The sequence below is a fragment of the Gallinula chloropus genome (assembly GCF_964237585.1).
Source record: "Gallinula chloropus genome assembly, chromosome: 2".
NCBI lineage: Eukaryota > Metazoa > Chordata > Aves > Gruiformes > Rallidae > Gallinula > Gallinula chloropus.
The window spans coordinates 10,116,757-10,123,061 of record NC_140086.1 but is presented as its reverse complement, the minus strand read 5'-3'; positions in this window follow the sequence as shown (position 1 = coordinate 10,123,061).

The window sequence follows — 6,305 nt, the reverse complement described above, 5'->3', positions numbered from 1 at the left end:
ACATTGGCTGTTCCTGAGATTTTGCTGTCATGAAGTTCAGAAGACATCAAGATGAAGATCATGTTCTTAAGACATGCATGTTGGCTATTTGCTGCTTTTGGGCGATGAGAACCTAGAAACCAGCTGTTCCGAAGTCAAACAGCACTGGGGTGAGAGGTGGAGGAGAGGAGAGGCTTAACTGGGGTATGGGACTTCTTGCTGTCTAGATGATGGTCCTCTATTCTCTCTGGGAGTGCTTCACAGGGATGCTGCACTGGCTGACGAGCCTGTCCTTACAGCATTTGTTCTCTTTATAGCAGGTTGAAGAATATTTTTTAATTAACTCCCTGGCCAGAATAACTTTTTTATTCCAAAATATTTTATTATTATTTTTTAAAATAATAGAAGAAAAAGGAAATGCCCTTGAAAGTAGTTTTAGTTCTGAATTAAATGTATCAACTCACATTAGCAATTGAAAATCAACCAGGTTAGTTTGAGATAGTGGTTAAATAGTTACTTCATACACTTTTCTCCAGATAGTTGAAACAATTGTCTTTTTGTTTATATTTCTCATCTTGGAGAAAGTATAGAAATGTAATAATTTTTGCATGGTTGCATTTAAGTACATTGAACAAATGTAACTTTAATATTGCTCACTTTTTCTTGATAACAGCAAACCATGCATTTGCCTGTAGAATCACACTGTTAATTATACTATTTTTTTACATAGTGGGATTTATTTGTATTAAATCTTGGAAGATACAGTATAGATATGGATGACTATAGTCAAGCTTGGGACATAATAAAAATACTCAGGGAGTGAACATGAAATGTTGGTTCAGGTTGTTCTGCAAATAGCAGGCAGCAATATTACACAGAATTAAAATTCCCGGAATAAATTCAAGCATTAGATAAATAACACAATCCACTTGTTTTCTGTTTTAATAAAGAGGAAAAGAACTTGGCAGTTTTAAACCTGATGGGCAGAACTTGGTGTTTTATGTTTAAAGCTGGCTTTGAAGGGTTTGGATTTCTGTAATTTTGTGTGGTTAATATCTAGCAGTGACTGTTCAATATAATTTGAAGTAAAACTTCAAATTACTTTCCTAATTCCCAGTGTAAGGTTTCCTTTTTAAAGTGTGGTGACAGTTTCAGTGCAGCTCAGTGTTTTCTCTGAATTTATTTGCAATAAACACTATTTTATTAGCACTAGTCTCTTAAGTCTCAAATTGGTATGGAATTGTTCTTTAATGGAAATAGTTAGGTGTGATTTTATTAAAAATTGTACCTTATAATTTCCAGGGTGTATTCAAAAAACCCCCCAACCAACCTGGCAGAAAAATCCTGCATTTGTGTTACCCAAGTGTGTGTAATGTAGGAAGTAAAATGACAAAATGAAGGAAAGTAACAGGAAGCCAGAAGATAACTTCAGAATTGCTGAAGTCAAAATTGATTCTCTTCCTGATGGATCAAAATCTTTCTGATTAAGGTTGCCGAGTATTTAAATTCTGTAATCCTTGCTTCTTAAAATCTGAGATATTATTAGAGATAATGTTAATTTCATTAACCTATTATTTTTTAAGTACTTCATCTTAAAGATTAACCCTTCTATTCCGAAAGCCTTTTCGATCAGCAGTCTGCTGTAAATAATTTGGTTTTTTGATTATTCTTCAGCAAGATCAAGCGAGCACATTTTTTCCAAAATATTTGTCACCCCACAGTGAGATGTGGCTGCTGACTGAAGAAAGTTGTTTTTTTCTGTAACTATACTCATATTTTGCTTCTAGTCATAGAAAGAATGATCTGCATGTGGAAGTAACAAAACTGTCTCTGCAGTTTCATTCCATGAGCTGTGAATCACACACTGATGATGCATCTTTTATTCTTTTCTCTGCTCTTGTGCCTGGCCTTGTTAACAGAATTTGATACTGAAGTTTTCACGTGTTTGGTGGCTTTATGTAGATGTCACAGAGCTAATCAGATAAGCTTACAGTATTGCAGAGCCCTCGCAGGAAGTAACTGCTTCGGTGCTAGCGTGAGAGCACAAATTTCTGAGAGGTACCCAGGGAGTGAATCATATCCAGGATGCGGCAGTATGTTCAAGTTCCAACTGTTGAGCAAGAAAAAGGCTATGATTATAATTCTGCTTTTGAACCGAGACCATGTATGTGTTTGGGTAGGTGAAATTACCATTTCTGATAACGTGGGCTGTTTCTTCTTGCTGCTATTGCGTAGAATAAATATGTGGAAAAGAAGTACCTGTACAGCTGGGAAACGTGTACAGTCTTAACAAGTAAAATGCTGATTACAGAAAAGAACATGCATATTTAAACTTGGTCAATCCCGTTATTGCAGAAGTAAATAATTAGTATTCTTTAAACCTTTTACATTGAATGTCATGTAACAGTGTGAGCTTCTCTGTAGATACCACTTTAACCTTTACATCTACCTGTATAAAATGACGTAAAGATGCCTTCAAGGAGGAGACCATTAAAATGCCAGTTTTGCCTGATGTGGAAAGGAAATTGTCATAGGATTTCTAGGTGATAGACCTGTATGATACAGGTTCTTTTTACCTGGCTTAAGTGGCTACTTTCTGTAGTTGTACAAACCAGATTATTTCTGTGAAATTAATCTTTTTATTTGGATCTATGTCTATCTGGGTTAAATTTGTACCTAAGAAATAAGGAATCCGTTTTCAATTGCTCAGCTTCTCTCCGTCTTCTAAAACATTCATCATTTCTGGTCTGCATAGAAATGTTCCTAGTTTTTGGTGTGGTGAGGCATTTGTTTGTTGTTTGTTTGGGTTTAAGTTCAATCTGTTTTTTATATATGTTTTTAAGGCTTTATTTTTGTGGGGTTTTTTAATGTTCTAGTTAAAAGAAATGAAACAACCTATACCTGATTTTATTAATCTTTCCTAGTTATATCAGAAAGCTGATAAATGATTTTCCCAGAACGTCTGTTTCATGACTGTTAATTGTTTTAGTTTTTGCTTTTGGTTTTCTTTTTTCCTGTGTCTTTGTCACTCAATTTTTTTCTGATAGTGTTCTGTTTAAATTTCTTTATTCAAAATATTTGTCAAGGATGAAAGTGTTAATTCTTGCTTTCTAATACATGAATGTTCTGATTAGCTTAGAAAATTCTTTCAATAAAATTAAAATTAATATTAATTTTAAGTTTATATTTTGATGATACAGAGTTGTTTGAACAGATGATGGGTTTGGGGTTTTTTTTGGGTGGGTTTTTTTTTTTGTGTAAACTTTGCTCTTAAGTTAAATATGTAGTAGTGTACATATACCACTGAAAAAACAGGATGGGGAGAAGAGACAGCTTCCTGTAATAAACCTCTTGTTAGGCCTTTTAAAAAATGTCAGAATTCATTGTGTGCCGTAAAGTTGAAGATCAGTATTTCAGCACTACCAAGTTTCCATTAGCTGAAAGGACCTGGTAAGGCTGTCAGAATGAGTTGGTACTGTTATCTGATATTTCTTCTTTCTCACAGGAGTGACTATATCCAGGTTTTTATGTTCCATTTATGTAATTACTACTGTTCTAAAGCATGGTTTGGAAATGTAAATTGTGGTTCTTTACAAGAATTTCTTCTCCTGCCACTTCAAGGGGGAGAAAACAAACTAGAAGAATTTTTAATTTTCTGTCTTGCATACAATATTTTAGGTATTTTCAGTTCTCATTATGTTTTAAATAGCTGCAGCAAAGTATTTAGCATAGCTATTGCAAGAATATTTTATTACACTTGTCACTGATCAAACAGACTGTTTACTGTGGACCAGTGTTAGTGATCCGTAAGGTAGAAAATCACATGCAAAAACACAAGTACAAAGAGTGCAGAGCTGCTTACCTAACTCAAGAAACATTTAACAGTATTAGGTCCTATTTTGGTGGATTTTAGTGGTGTTACTTGAATTTCTGACTACTGAGTAATATCCTAGACACTAACAAGGTACTGCTTACTTCCTATCATTTGACTTGCATTTAAAATGTTGCAGAACATTACTTTCAATAGATTATGTTTGTACAACTACCTTAATTATTTCGGGGTTAATTCAAGTAGGTTGTTACCTCTTGTTATACCTATGTTGTGGCATCAGCTTTTATGTAAATGTAGATTTTTAGATCAGTGAGACTCCTGCGAGTAGGAGCTGTCAACAGAAAGAATTACACGAATAATTTAGCAGTAGTAACAAAATACTATTTGATGTGGGTTTTTTTTGTTTTCTTGGTTATGTGTTGAAGTTGTGAGTCTGTCTTCATCTTACTGGCGACTCTGTAATTATGAATTGAGTAAAAAGACCACTGAGGAGAACTTTGAGTTAAAGTATGCTTTTACAGTCATAGATCTATCTTTAATAATTGTTTCTGAGAAAAGGAATTGCAGGAATGAAGTTGCCCGACACTGAGCACAATTCGGTTTTTTGTCTAGTAGACAAGTAGCATCAGAAAGGAGGTGGAATAGAGGGACAGTATCTACTCATGTGCAATCTTGTAATGAAAACAAGTTCGGCAGGAGAAAAGTCGTCAATCTCCTATGAACCGTGTTCTGATAAGCATGGAGGAAACCAACTAAGGTTACTTGGAGATCTTAAGTAAAGAAACATAAATCCTGATGTATTTGTCTGAAACTTATTCACAGCCTGCAAAATTATGATCACTGAAGTTACTGCCAAAGTATGCTTTATTGGTTTCCTTATTTTGATTTGTAGTAAAAGCTTTTGCAACTTTTTCACTATTTTTAGCAAAGTGTTATGATTTTTTTTTTTAGTATGTAAATTAGTATCTTTAATAAAGTATTTGTAAGATACTTAACTACTCTCAATGTTTTGGGTACTGAGATCTGAAAGTCCAGGCAGCCACTGATCTGCATGCATACTTGCTATATTATTATTCAGTGTATTGTTGCCAGTTTAGTAGCTCTTATGCATCAGAGCTGCTTTAGTGTTAATCTGAGGCCTCACCAGGAAGTTTGATATGTCCACTGAAACATTTAAAACCTGATTTGCCAAAGCATTCAGTTGCTTGGGAATAAATCTGCACTGATAAAGCAACTGGACAGCTATCTAGAAATATTTTTTCAGGGTTATTTTTTTTGCTAAATTTTTACTTGCAATTGTTCTAAAGTCCTAGTTGTCCTGAATGCTAGAAAAAAAAAAGCCATACTTTGTTGGTTTCTATCTCATTATAGCTTGCAATGTGACTCTTAAAATTCATGCTGTGTATGTTGTTCTGATTATATGAGTACATATTAGTAGCAGAGTAGAAATGACATGAGGAAAATACCTTTTTTCACTTCCACTGACTGCCTATTGTCTGATGCCCAGTAAAATAGTGGGATAATGAAGGAAGAACTTGGTTTGTATATTGTGCTTTATATGGCTGTCTGAAAGCAGGAGATTTTTGTCGCTGACTTTTTCTATAGAAGAATGAACATAACACATGTTTAGATATGTTTTGAAATGATAACTTAGAATGTAGATAAATGCAGTAGCCTTGATTTTATTACTAAATTTTGAAATGTCTTCATTTTTCTGCATGTTTTGAAGTATGGCTGGATAGCAGGTGCATTTCTAGTACCCAGGAGGCTTGCATATTTTCTTACGTGTTACAGTACAATAGTAGTCCTGCTTATTTGACTTCCCAGTCATTTTCAATTACCTTAACTGTGCTTTACTGCTCATAGTAACAAGCAGCTGAATTCACTGTATCTTTTTCCTCCTTGCCTGTCAGCTAGTCATTTGAAATTAAAATGCTGGAGGTCCTGAAACTTAATTCTAAATTCTGTTGGGTAAATCTCTCTGCAGGAGTGTGCTGTTGCTGTGCGGCTTTGCGACCTCGCTACAAGCGCCTGGTAGATAACATATTTCCTGAAGATCCAAAAGTGAGTGATGACTTGAAATTTTTAAGGGATTGGTATTTGTATTTTTTTTTTTTGCAACTAACTAATGCTTTATAATTTTTTTCTTGTCTGTTTTCACATTTTAGAGTAAATTCCTCATCAGCGCTTCATAGCTCTAACAGAGGTTAGCCAAATTTGGGTGGAAAGGGACCTCTGCAGATCAACTGGTTTAATTCCCAGTTAAATTCAATATGCAGGGCTGTGCATATTGAAGAGTAACGTTAATATGTTTTGTTCAGAAAAAGAGAGATTTAAATGACCAGGGTATTCTGCAGCAAAGGTAGTACTTAACTTCAAAACTACTTAGAACCTCAAACACTTGTTTTGTTACTGTTGCAGGTGTGACCATTTTTCTGTTTTTCTACAAGATTTTAATTTTCTAACTCAGGATGTATTGACTGTGCATGTTTTT